Genomic DNA, 14,604 nt, shown 5'->3' on the forward strand with positions numbered 1-14,604 from the left:
ACAGTGAAGACGTGGCAGGGGGCGGGGATGGGAGAGGAGAGGAGCAACCAGGGGGTGAGGGGGATCAAGGTGGCGGGAGGTTTAGAGGATGCGGATATGTTCGAGGAATAGGAGCAGATGGGGGAAAGGAATGATGTCATAGAGGATCCTCGTGGGGGGCGGGAGGCGTATACGGAAGGCAAGGCGGAGTGCATGACGCTCAAGGATCTGGAAGGACTTATAGAATTTGGGGGGGGGGGACGTTATACAGGCAGGACTGGCATAACAGAGGATGGGACGGATTAAGGATTTGTAGGTGTGGAGGATGGTAGAGGCGGGCAACCCCCATGTCCAGCCAGAGAGGAGTTTGAGGAGTCGGAGGCGGTCCCGCCCATCCAGTCGATAGTCATTATCTTCAAATCCCACAAATGAAAGAACTCATCCTTAGGTTCAATGAGTTTTATTTGTTTGTTGCATGTGCATAACTGTAGAGTTGCTCTATTTGAATCTGAAGCACATTTTGATGTGTAATTGATTTGGGAAACAGTTCTAACAATCAATATCCTTTTTTATTGGTCTTATGATAAGTTAATCTTCCGACTTTGGTACGTTGCGGGACCAGGTCTGGAGAAGACGGCACGAGGTGTAATGGCGGAAAAGACACTTGGCCGGCTGTACGTAGTGTACCGGAGAGGCTCGAGAGGGCAGGAGTTGCCGGCCGCAGTACCAACTGCCGCAGACAGATGGCAGGTCGAGTCCCTGCCAGCAAAAGTATGGCCGTCAGCACATCTGCACAGGTTAGAGCTGACTGCAGTTCGTGACATGTTCATTTAAAGTAGGAGATATTGGGTATTTTAGTCTTGAATGAACCAACAATGCTGTGCTTTTAGTTGTACTTTTGAAGGCAAGAAGAGAGGGATGCAGCATGAAGAATAATACGGCTGATGAACATCTGCAGAGCAAACTGGCAGAATAGAAAAGCAACTGCTTTTATGTAAAGTAAGTGCAATTTTCAAGCATTAATGTGGATTAGAAAATTTAATATCCCGCACCGAGTATTGGTGGTTTCATTTGGGAAATTGTAGCGGCATGGAAATTGGGGAAGCAAACGAGACTCTTCCATTCTTTTGCTGCGTTTGCTCAAGAGATAGGATTATAGCTGAACAGGAGGAGAAAATTAGAGCCCTTCAGGCTGATTTGGACAGAGCGAGGGGGGAACTGAAGAGGTTAAGGGGGGAGGAGGGTAAACAGCGGTGGGAAGTGGTAGCTGGGAACAGGGGCTTCGGAAAGAGGAGAGTGTCTGACAGTTTCCCAATTGGCACAACCGATAGATTTGCCTTGCTGCCACAGTTAAGTAAGGAAGAGGCTCCAGTAGAAGTAGATGTAGTTAGGATGCAACAGAATCTCACTAGGAAACTAACTGTTTCAAAAAAAGTAGAAAGTAAGAGGAAAGTTCTGTTGCTAGGTAGCAGCCTTGGAAGAGGTGTGGGCCAGCTTTTTCAGGAAAAATTAGGTGACAGGTACCAGGTCACAAACTTTTTCAAGCCAAGTGTAAGTCTTACCCAGGTGGTAGAGGATATAGGTTCCTTGTGCAAGGGATTCACAACGCAGGATCGTGTGATGATAGTGGGTGGAGTGGGAAACAGTGTCGATAGGGATCAGAGCTACAGTATCGAGTGTGACCTGGTGAAAACAGCCTCGGCAACGACCCGTACCAATGTTGGGCTGGTGCCTGCTTTCGTGCGGCACGATCGGCCCCAGTTGAACCGCTCCGTCAGGAGGGTAAATATGGAGTCGGATCATTTGCGTAGGGTGGCCACTCTGTCAGACATTGGATCGGTTACTGTCGAGGCTATCGATAAGGGGGGATTTCTCGAGGCATGGCCGACACCTCAATAGGAAAGGGAACGGTAAACTGGCAGGGTTGTTTGCGAAATCCATGAGGGGGGACACTAGTACTCATGGATGTACCTCTGTTTTAGACTAATATCAGTGTCCAATGAGAAGTTCTGGCAGGCAGGTGCAAAAGAGGTCCAAAACACACAAAATTCTCACAACAGTAAAGTAAATAATGATGTTACCATATTTAACCAAAATATTGGTAGATTAAAGAAAAAAGTAGATTCTCACAAAAGTAAAGTAAACAGTAATGTTACCATTTTTCACCAAAATAACCCGGGATTGAAGAATAAAGTAGATGAGCTCCTGGTTTGTTGAGACAACATTCGATCTGATAATGTAGTAGTTATACAATGCCTGTCTGAGCATCACATTGTGTCTGATATGGAAAAGTTAAATATCAGTGGTTATAAACTAGCTGCACATATGAGTAGAGAGAACCAGGTGGGAGGAGGATTGGCCACATATGTCAAAAGTTATCACTGTGTAGAAAGCTTAGATACAAAAAAGTTTTGTCTAGAGCAACATATAGAAGCATGTGCCTGTCAACTTAAACTGAAGGAGGGCTCTTTTATAATTGTAACAGTATATAGGCCCCATTCAGGAAACTTTCATTTATTCCTGGAAAACTTGGATGCCTTGTCATGCTATCAATCAGGTACGGGAAAGTAAATTATTATTTGTGGGAACTTCAATGTTGATTCACTGAAAGAGTGTAATAGGAAGAATGACCTGGTAGTCTTGCTCGGTTCTTTCAATTTGACATCTGTCATTAATTTTCCCACTCGGGTAGTAAAGGACAGCAGCACATTGATAGATAACAATTTTATAGACCAAGATATGTTTAAAAACATAAATTATTGTCGTGTTGAGAATGGCCTTTCTGATCTTGATGCTCAGCTAGCTACAGTATATGACATAGCTCCATTCAGTAATTCAAAACTACCCTCCAAAGTTGCGCGTTCAATGAATGACTCAACAATTAGAAATTTCAGACAAAATCTTCAGCAGTTAGACTGGGATGAGGTGTACAAGGAACCCGATGCTAATTTAAAATATAACTTATTTCATGATACGCTTGTAAGAGGATTTGAAAACTGTTTCCCCAAGTAAGTAGTTAAATGTAATTATAAGAAACCATGCAAAAAACCTTGGCTTACTAAAGGAATAAAAATATCTTGTAACCACAAAAGGGAACTGTATCTAACAACAAGAAAGAGTAATGACCCAGAAACAGCCTAATATTATAAAAACTACTGTGCTACATCAAGAAAGGTTATTGAAAAGTACAGAAGCATGTGCTTCATGTCTGAGATTAATACCTCTGATAACAAAATCAAAAAAATTTGGAATATTATTACAAGGGAGACAGGGCATCCAAGAGTACAGGATGATGGCATCACCATCAAAGAGAATGGAAACTTGATAAACAACAAGCTGGAAGCCGAAAACATTTTGAATATTCATTTTTTAAATGTTGTAGAGAAAAGAGGTCTTACCCACACCATTTGATACAATTGAAATTAAACCAACCTCTCCTTCTGAAATTAGGAAGATAATAAACTTTCTCAGGAATAAAAGTTCACATGGAATTGATGGCATTTCCAGCAGGATAATAAAAGCTCGTTCCCAAGAAATAAGTGGGATTCTTAGCCACATATGTAACAGCTCTCTGAAGCAGGGTATTTTCCCAGATAGACTGAAGTATGCGACTGCATAAAAAAAAGGGGGCTATGTCTGATGTCAACAACTACCGCCCAATCTCTCTTCTGACTGCCTTGTCCAAAATTCTTGAAAAAGTAATGTATTGTAGAGTAGTCTACCGTATCTTCCTTCGTCGTCGGCGTTGTCATTGTTACTGTGAGTCACCGTTACACCAAGTGGAAAGCCGCGCCGATCTTAGAGCACAAGATATGGTAACCTTAAGTCACTGACAACACACAACGGTCACGGTAGCACCTGATTCCAGAATAGCTGCAGTAGTTAGGATCTGCCAACTACCCCCTCTTGACCAGGTCTCCAAAACGTAACTCGTAACGAGATTGTCATAAAGATCATCCATAAAGGCTCCGAACAACGATGAGAAATGTTACAGTTTATGGAATAATAACAGATACGACCAAACTGTCTTGTGTCTTCTGTTTTATTTAACGTAACTTTGTTCACAGTTTTATTTCGCATTCACCACTCATTCACACTCTGATGCCTGAACCCAAACTCCCGAGTTCCATGGAAACCCTTTGATGAACAGCGCTGGTTGCTAGACACCAACAGTCAATGATAATGATACAGTATTTTGTAATTGACTCTTATAGTTAAGCCACCGCCTCCACGAATGTTTGTTGGGCGTAAGACAATTACACACTTCTCTTTCCGAGCTGCAATTATTAAGAGGTCGCGTAAAAGTTGACGTTTTTGTCCTTTTCATAAATTGGAGCCCGCTCTCCGCGATATATTTAAAAAAAAAAAAAAAGGTCTTAATACCGGCGTCCCTCGTGGGATGCGAATAGATTTATCCCAGAATTGACCGCCCTGTAGGTGTACTCAATTTAATGACCACACTTCGCTATCCGCAATTTCGTGTAACTAAATGCCCTTTTGTTACTCTGATTGTATACCGTAGTTATTTTAAACTCGTCCCTACATTTTTTCACTACGCAGAATTAGCACTTCTTTACTTGTTTATTTCTAAGAGTAAACCAAAAAAATGACGCCGTATCATCGGCTTCGTCGATATAGAGCAAAACAGCTCAATATGCCCAATTTTACCTCTTCTTATAGGATCGGCTACCTTACTCATTAATTTACTACATATTATTTCCAATTACACCAAACAGGTATCGCCGTTATATTTTAATTGTATTCAAAAGCATGTTATTATTATTATGACCGACCAAATCGTAGCAAATCGCGTGGCGTGCGTTTTTAACGATAGCTTTACTCTCTCCCATCCACTATTCATGCAGAATATTATGTAAATATACAGACAGGACTGAAAGCTCGATCTCTCTACCGCAACCGATTGAGGCAAATACGCTATTCAAGTTCCATTACATCTATCTTGACCCGTACTGTTGCAAGGGGGCATCGTGCACGGCGATACCTTCGGCCTCGTGCGGGCCGGTGTTGATATCTCGATCAGCGTCGGCAACCTACAACAGTTAGGTTTGTCATCGTTTTGGATCCGATAGGGCATATATCGGATGCACAGTGTAGGGTGATGTTGGCGTTTGGTTTGTGCGTCAGTGGGCGAGCTCGTCGGTTTGCCTGCCGTGGACTGTCGGTCGGCTCTGAAGGCAGCTGGTAATTTCCAGTCAACGTCGCTGAGACGCAGGGGCTTGCCGACGTTTGTCGCTTGTCGGTGTATGTTAGCTTGCCGTAGGTGGTCATGCCCTAGCTGGTAGCGTGTTTGGCCGCTTATGCTCCCACCTATGGTTGTGATCGTTGTGTCCCAGAGTAAGAATGAAAGGATTGTTCGAGTGTCTCGATTTCCTGTATAGTCATGAGGCATGTTTTTTGAATACTTCCTTGAGGGTTTCAAGGCGGTATTCATTGTGAAGGTTCACGGTGTGTGTGTAGCGTGGAGTGTTGCTAATGATTTGCAGCACTTTCTTCTGTATGATCTGCAGGTGGCGCAGTCGTGTAGGAGCTGCATATCCCCAGATGGGAGCTGTGTACGTCATCAGAGGTCTAATGTGTCACATATACGGACCTCGACACCGTCCTATTCAGTGTGCTTTCCCCTGTCGAGCATTGGGTAGAGTTTTTTGAGCCTCGCTCTGTTGGCAACATATTCGATGTGGTCCCCCCGTGTAAGTTTCCGGTCCAGCCAGACACCGAGATATCTGACTTTCTCTTGGAAATGCATTGGGTGTGTATGTAGTGTTATCTGTCTACTGTGTTGATGTTTGCACAGTATTTTTGGTCCGCTCATAAACACAACTGCTTCCCACTTGTCGACATTTACTTTAATACGCCACCATTCCACCCGAGGCTCGACAGTTCTGAGTGCCGTCTGTATTCGTGAATTAATGTTCGACAGTTTGTTCCAGTCAGCCACCACCACTGCCATCATCTACGCAACCCCCTCCGCCACCGCCGCCACTATCACGTTGTGCCGCATCACTCCCCCCTCAGTCCATCCCCCCACTCCTCACTCTCCCATCACCCTCACTTTTTGTCCCCCCATCCCCGGCTCCTCCCTCCCGCGCCCCCTCTGATCCCACCCCTCCACTCCCTCCCTCTGCTCCTTCCGTTTCTGCGGCCCCCGCCAGGGTGGTCGCCCGGTGGGCTACAGCCCGTGCTCCACTCTCCCCTTCGCCCTCATCGTCATCTACGTCATCGTCATCGCCATCGCTTTCGCCCTCACCATATCCGGCGCCGACTCCAGCACCGGGAGCTGCCACTCCACGCTACCTTCCAGTTGCTCCAGGCCCCCACACCGCCTCTGCCGCCGTCAAACGCCCCAGTGCCACCCCTGTCTCCTCTGCACCTAAAAAGGCTCCGCCCCGTCCCCGTCCCGAGCCCATGATGCCATGCGTGTCTCCCCACCTGTCCCTGCCCCCTCCTCCTCCTCCTCCTCCTCCTCCTCTACCCCCTCCTCCTACCACTATCTCCTCTCCCGTCCTGATCCCTCCCTTCTTGAGGCCCGGAACCTCACCTTATTCATTCAACAACATTTTCTTGGTGGCCCCATCTCCCGCCTCACTCCTCACCGTGACTCGGTCCTTATCTCCTCCTCCAGCTCTACCCTTCACACCGATATCCTTTCCCGCATCCCCGTCACCCGCTTTGGCCCTAATGCCTCCCTCACCCCTGCCCCTTCCCCACCTTCCTCCCGCCGACCCTCACCGCCGTGATCACTCGGCTCCGTCCGACGATCACAGAGGAGGAGATGTTCGCGGAGCTCGAGGCGCATCCCCATGTGGATGTGGGTGCACTTCGGCGCATTCACAAATCTGTTGGCCCCACCTGCCTTATGCGGGTTTTTTTCCAAACACGCCCCCTCCATAGACCATCTCCTGAAGGAGGGTGCCCTCCTCTTTAACCAACATTACAAAGTTGGCCCCTCCCGTTCCCCTTCTCGATCCCTCTGCTGCCAGAGGTGCTTGTGGTATAATGCACAACCGACATCTGAGTGCCGCCATGCCCCCACCTGCCTGCACTGTAAGCAAGCACACTTCCTACGGCAGTGCCCTAACCTTCAGTCCCCTCCCTCCTGTAACACCTGTAACCTCCCTCATCCTACGTACTCCCAAAAATGTAAGGCCCGACCCCCTCCTGCCACTCCTGAACTCACAGTCTCTGTCTGCCCTCTGGACGCCCTCACCCCTCCTGGCAATTCCCTTCACCCCCCCCCTACCTCTGAGGACATCATCAGATTCCTTACCATCGTCCTCCGAAACGTTCACCCTTTCCAGCACCCCCACACCCTCCAACAGATATCCCTCGCCGCCTGTTCCGTCTTCCACCTAAAAATGTATGCCACCTACTCCCACAACCAGGCCCATTTCACCTTTTCCCGTCTCGACACCCTCGTTTAAATCCTTGTCATAGCGTGACAGCACCGTATCCTGTTCGACAACATCCGCTCCCTTCCTCCCAACAAGAACCTCTTCCTGCACACCCTTGCCACCCACCACGTGGATGCCTTCCTCCTAAATGAAACCTTCCTCCAACCCCACCACACCATCCACACTTCGCCCTACCTCCTTCAATGCTCCGATAATCCCCTCCCGATTGCGCGTGGCGGAGTTGCCATTGGTCACCACCGCCAGATCCCCGTTCGGCTCCAACCTCTCCTTCCCGACCTCACCGAACACCTGATCCTTAGTCTCTTCTTCCCCGGCCTTACCGTCTCCTGCGCCACCATCTATGTCCGCCCTAACGCCCCTATTCCTTTCGATTTCCTCTCCCACATTGACCGTACCTTCTCCTCCTACGTGATCGCCGCTGACCTCAACATCCATAGTCGTTCCACCGCCCAGTTACGGCGGTGGCATCGGTTCCTCTCCTCCCTCCAAGGCGACGTCATCCCCATTCCCCAGCACACCCGCCCCAAATCCAACTCCAATCCTCCCCTAACCTCCTTGGCTGCATAGCGGTGGATGTCCTGGACCCCATTGGTAGTGACCATCTCCCTGTCCTCCTCACCGTTTCAGACAGTCGTCGCCCCTGCCCCAACCCTCGTAATGACCCTCCCCCGAAGTACGTCAATGATTATTCCCATGCCGACTGTAATGTCTACCGGGATACCCTCTCCACCCAGGTCGATAGCCACCCTTTCACCTACCACCACCCTGACGATGTTACCGATGCTGCCTCCTTTCTCCAGCAGACCTTGTCTCAGGCCATGGAGGCCCACGTCCCTACTGTCCCCATCCACCCCCACCATCCTACCTTACCCCCACAGGCTGTCCTCCTCCTCCGTGAATCCCGCCATCTCTACCGTGCCTTCGGCCACACACGTGACCCGGACACACTACGCAGCCACCGGCAACTCCAGCGACACATCCGTAACCTTCTCGCGGCTAAGAAATGCCGGGACTGGCGACAGACATGCACCTGTTTAAATGCTACCCTTCCTATAAAGTCATCCAGGTTCTGGTCAGCCTTCCGTCGCCTTACCAGAACTAAACCCTCCCCCTACTATCCTCTTCTCCATGATGATCACACCTTCCCTGACACCCTTAGTAAGGCCAATCACTTTGCCTCCTACCTCCCCAAAGTCTTTCCCATCCCCGATGATCCCCAGTTCGATTACTCCCTCTTCCTAGATGTCTGCGATCGAAGTGACACCTGTGTCCCTCCCCTTGCACCTGGTTTCTACTTGGACAACATTGCACACACGGATCTCAATACCCCTATCACTACACAGGATCTCATTGCTACACTCCGCACAAAATGCAACACCGCTCCTGGTCACGGTCGTGTCACCTTCCTCCACCTTTGTGAAGCTCCTGTCTCTTTTCTCTCCACCCTGGCCAGGCTCTACAATGTACTCCTTACTCCTGTCCACCGGTTACTACCGCGACCTGTGGAAAACCTCCTGTATCCTGATGTTCCTTAAACCTGACAAACCGCCGTCCGCCATCTCCTCCTACCGTCCCATCAGCCTTACCTCGGTCTTCAGCAAGGTCCTGGAATCTATCCTCACCCGACACATCCACCAGCATCTCCGCCAGTACCGCCTCCTTCCCTTTACCCAGTGTGGCTTTCGGCCGTCCTTTTCTTCCGATGACCTTCTCCTTCACCTCACTCGTCTCCTTTCCGAACAGCTTAATTCCCGTCCCTCCACAATCTTCCTCTCCCTGGACCTCGAACGTGCCTTTGACCGCGTATGGCATTCCAGTCTCCTCTTCAAGCTCCAAACCTTCACCCTTCCCATTAACTATGTCCGTCTGATCGGCTCCTTTCTCTCCCACTGTCCTTCCTATGTCACCATCCATAACACATATTCCTACACCTTTTCTCCCTCTGCCGGTGTGCCCCAAGGCTCCGTCCTCTCCCCCCTACCGTACCTTTTGTATATGGCGGACATGCCGCAGCCAACACCCCCCTACACCTTCTCCAGTTTGCCGATGAAACTGCCTTCCTTGCCCTCGACCCCACACTGCAGTGTTTCAACACCTTCTCCAATCCCATCTTGACTGGTTCACCGCTTGGTCAACCCAGTGGTTGCTTAAGGCCAATCCCTCCAAATCCCAGGCGATCATTGTAGGCAAAACCACCCCTTCCTTCCGCCTCCTCGGTTTATATCTAACCATCTATGGCGGTCATATCGCCCTCACCCCCACCTTTAAGTACCTTGGCGTCACCCTCGACCGTCGCCTCTCCTGGACCCCCCCCCCCCCCCCCCCCCGTCTCCGGACAATCAATGCCAAGGCACGCTCCCGATTCCGTCTCCTCAAGCTCCTCTCCGGCTATACGTGGGGTCTGGACCCCTCCACCATCCTCCACACCTATAAATCGCCCTATCCTCTGTTACGCCCACCCGGCCTGGATCTCCACCCTGACTACCTTTCACAAATCCCTTCAGATCCTTGAACACCATGCTCTCCGCCTTGCCTATCGCATCCGTCTCCCCTCCCCCACACGGATCCTGTACGACCTAATTCCGTTCCCCACCTCCTCCTTTTCCTCGAACGGATACAGATCCCCCACCCCTCTTCCCCCGGGCTTCCCCTCCCCCTTCCTCCCTTGTTTCCTCCCCCCCATCTCCACTGCCCTTGGCATCTCTGCTCTCCCCTCTCCCTCTCCAACCCCCCTCCACCTCTCTTGGCAGGTCCTCGGACTCGTACACGCTCAGTGGACATTCGCGCGCCGTAGATCATCTCGTTTGTGTGCCTTTGTGTTTGTGTTTAGTGTTCTTTCGCCGTCACGCCACCACCGTTCACCTGTGCCGTCGCAGTCGTCTGTGTTTCGTGCGCCGTGTCAACAGGTTTTAGTGTTTTTTCTTGTCCAGCGTGAATGGCTTCGAGTATATTGTTTTCCGTGTCTACAGTTTTTGTCCGCCATTTTTATTGTATTATCTGTACCTCCTTTATGTCATATATTGTACCACTCACGGCTGAAGAGCAGCGTACTATGCTGCTGTCAACCCACCTTTGTACAAGGTGTTTAAAATAACAATAAAGGAAAAAAGAATTCTTTGTTGCATGTTCCGTATGAAGCCACTGATCAGTTTTAGCAGTGCATTAGACGGTTGAGTGTACTTCTTTATTAGACACGGTAAATGTACAGCGGAAGTCAATGCATTATCAGCTCACAGTGGGCCGAAATTTGGCTTTACTCTACCTACACAGAGATTTATTCTCTGCAGCTCTCGCCTGCCATCTGTCGGCGACAATCCGTACTACTCGAGTCCGGCTTTTCTCCATAGCGGGCGGCTGCTGCTCTCTCGCGTCACTCCTCTACACTACGTGCAGCTGGCCGAGTTAGAATCACAGTCTTCTGCCTGGCTGGATTTCCAAAGCTGAGCTCAACGAACAGACTGGCGCCGTAGGCGAAAGAAAAAAATTGTCATTTCAGTACAGGAGCGAGGGAAGACTAATCCCGAGCCAGTTGGTACGAAAGCTGATATTCTTGGCATTTCAGCGGAATTTTGCGTCATAATTCGATAGTTCCACTGGATGAGACGAAACGCAGGAAGAATTTTTGAGTGAATCCCCCTGCTTGGGCTGACAGCATCGTGCTGTTTACATACAGTCCACCGAAACCTGGAGAATAGTCGAAGTAGGGATCTAAAATAGGAAGTTTGAAAGTATGCTAGAAATTCGATACAAAAAAATAAACAAGATGCAACAAGGGAAAAAGACGCAATTTGCGGCTGTGCTGGAGATGTGTTGCAAGAAGGATATGTATGTGTAGCCAAGCCGTGGTCGATAGATCGACCAAGAAAGTTCCTAGCTGTAGTTGAAAATACGGAAAATTATGAGTACATGTCTCCACGCAGTGTACTTCACCCGCAGTCACTCAATCACATGACGAAATTATTTGAAATGAACAATTCTGAGGCACGAATTAATGTATCCGAGCCCTCCAAAAATTATTAAATACGATCATCGCTGATGCCGAACGCAGCTAACACTGTAACGTTACCATATCTAACGAGCACCTTACCACAAAACTTTATGGGTATGAAGTACATCATTTACATATAATCAAAAGATGTGGCCACTTATTGCAATTCTGTTAGAAAATTAAAAATAACTAAATGATATTCCTGCGATAATGTATGTTACTTCCAATATTTTCCTGCTAAACTTGTCAATGCGAAGTAAAATAAGCAGCGCTTGAATACTGCAGTGCTGCTCGGTGTCGCCAACAGATGTCAGCTCAAGACGCTGTTACAGAAGATATGGCTTTGCTTTTAGCATGGACATCTAGGAACAAGGCCGCTACACTGTCTTTGGAGTCGCTCGTGATGTAAGTACTCGGGTCATAACAAACACAAGGCAACATGTGCTGTCGTGGTTGATTCGCATGTGTAGCCGTTATATGATTGTGAATTGAAATGTTAGTGTAATAGTGTTCATAGTACTTCAACATATAAACATGCCACGTAGATGCTGTATGCCTACTTTCCACAATTTTCCACCGTTTTACAATTTAAGCACCATTTTATCACCTGTTTTTCTTGTTTCTTTTCTTCTTACGTTTTTAACGTCTGTAGGCTGCAGAGCAGCGTACAGCGGGGGGGGGGGGGGGGGGATCGAAATGCAGTAAAGGAAAAAAAGAAGACTTTATGCATGCTTGTAGAGGCTATTAAACTGCTCGGGAAAGAGTCAGTACATTCCATTTCCCTCGTGATGAAGATGCATGGAGAGAATGGATAAGAGCAGTTCACCGTGATAATTTCATCCCTTCAGATCACTCTGTGGTAAGTAGCAGCTTTAGTAAATAAACCTATGAAATGGTTCTGTTTAGTCTGAGTGTTAATTGTGATTTGTAAACATAACCTGTATACATTGTTGTTGTTGTTGTGGTCTTCAGTCCTGAGACTGGTTTGATGCAGCTCTCCATGCTACTCTATCCTGTGCAAGCTTCTTCATCTCCCAGTATCTACTGCAACCTACATCCTTCTGAATCTGCTTAGTGTATTCATCTCTTGGTCTCCCTCTACGATTTTTACCCTCCACACTGCCCTCCAATGCTAAATTTGTGATCCCTTGATGCCTCAAAACATGTCCTACCAACCGATCCCTTCTTCTAGTCAAGTTGTGCCACAAACTTCTCTTCTCCCCAATCCTATTCAATACCTCCTCATTAGTTACGTGATCTACCCACCTTATCTTCAGCATTCTTCTGTATACATAGGCCAAACTTTTCTCATATTAACGTAACGTAATCCATTATTTTTAACAGATTTGTGAGCTGCATTTCCATGCACACGAAATAGAAAGAAGTACATCGTCATATGATGCTAAGACTGGAAGATTAATTACACGCCTCTTGATCGTCCACGTTTAAGGAAAGGTAAGTTGGTCGTTTACGGACTTAAGTTAGGTTATATAATTATTGGATGAATCTCTTACACTCCTGGTTTATATGGTAAGGTACTGAGAATTAATATTTGTTTATAGGTGCAATACCAGCACTATTGCCAGCATGTCCTGATTATTTATCTACACCATAAGAAGGCAATATCTTTCTTTTCGTTGAAGGTATTATGTGATAAAATTAATAGTAGTCATTTGAATGAGTGGACCTGTGTCAAAAAGTTGAATGGTGTGTATTTTCTTTTAATTAGTGAAATGCCATTTTTGAGAGTTCTGTGGTATGTTACAATTAACGCAAGTCTCACTTTCACTGTCCATGTCAATGATTAACAGCTTGGTCAAATAGGGAACATAAAGTTTCTAGTAACCGTAAGTACCAAAACACAGTTGGCTAATATTCTTAATATTGTCGAGTTAAAATTTAGCAACAGAGAAGATCAGGAACCTAATGAGAGTATTGATTTCATAACCACTATTTTGAATAATTTATCTGAAAACTTGCCAGATAAACATGAAATTATAAACGTTATGGAAGAACAGATTCCATTGCTAAAATGCAAGAAGAAAATTGCAAGATATTCGTGGGATATTTTAGTTTTGTGGTCATTAGTTCATTCTATTTCTCCTCAGTGTTACAAGTTTTTAAGAAGCAGTGGTATAATAACTATGTCTAGCCCTGCCACTCTGACTAGAATATGTGGTGGATTTGCTAGTAATACTGCTCTTGAACAAGTTCCTGCACATTTTCTGGGATACATAACTAGGACAGTAATATTTTTAACTGAAGAAGACCGGGCGGTCTCCTCTCGATGCATGAAATCCATTTAAAGTCACAAATGGGCTACAAAGGGGGAAACGTAGTTGGCCAGGCCTACAATAGTAGTGAATTTGCATCTGCAGCCTACGTATTCGTGGTGCGTGGTTTGGATACACAGTACACTGATGTAGCTCATATTCTGCCGGTCAAAGTCTTGCAGGCTCCTGCTCTTTTCACCTTCCTTAAAGATATTGTATTGAAGTTAGAAAGCATAGAGTTTGAAGTTGTTGGTATTGTATCTCATAATAATAACATTAATAAGAAAGCTGTATCTTACTTCAGTGATCCACCTGAACTTAAAATTAAATACCGACACCCTTCTCCAGGTGCTGGAAGTAGGCTATTTTATTTTCTTATCGATAGTGTGCACCTATCAAAATGCATAAAAAACAACTGGCTGAATCAGAAAGAAGAGATTATAGAGCTTCCGGATTTTAATTATGAGCTGGGTGATGGTTTTGCGTCTTTCAACAGCTTGAAATCTCTTCATTTGCTGTAAAAGGCAAATTTATTGACATTTGCAAACAAGCTATGTCTTAAATCACTGTATCCCTGAACCATAGAAAGGCAGAATGTAAAACTTGCTCTTCATATTTTTGACCATACAACAGCTATTGCTCTGAGAGAATTAGGCTCTAAACACAATACTGAATACTGCAACTTTCATTGAGATCATTTGCAAGTGGTGGATGCAGTTAATGTAAAAACATTATTAAAAGGTCAAAGGTTATTAAATAGGATTCAGCAGCCAATAACCAGGAATTCTAAGCACATACTGGAGTTCCTACTTCAGTTTGCAAATTGGTTAATAAAGGAAAATTCTCAGGGTTTAATTGGTCTTAGCAGATAAACACATTTAGCTCTTAGGCATACCACTCTCACATTGGTGGATCTGGCTAGGTATTGCGA

At 46.6% G+C, this 14,604-nt stretch overlaps 1 long non-coding RNA gene across 1 annotated transcript; it reads left to right on the top strand.

The window, feature by feature from the left end:
- The first annotated feature begins 12,098 nt into the window (after positions 1-12,098).
- On the top strand, positions 12,099-13,939 carry LOC126108688 (uncharacterized). Its single transcript, XR_007523591.1, has 3 exons — positions 12,099-12,259; positions 12,745-12,855; positions 12,963-13,939. It is a non-coding gene; the product is annotated as an uncharacterized LOC126108688 (long non-coding RNA).
- The last annotated feature ends 665 nt before the right edge of the window (positions 13,940-14,604 follow it).

The sequence above is a fragment of the Schistocerca cancellata genome, chromosome 11, assembly GCF_023864275.1.
Source record: "Schistocerca cancellata isolate TAMUIC-IGC-003103 chromosome 11, iqSchCanc2.1, whole genome shotgun sequence".
In the NCBI taxonomy this organism is placed as follows: Eukaryota; Metazoa; Arthropoda; class Insecta; order Orthoptera; family Acrididae; genus Schistocerca; species Schistocerca cancellata.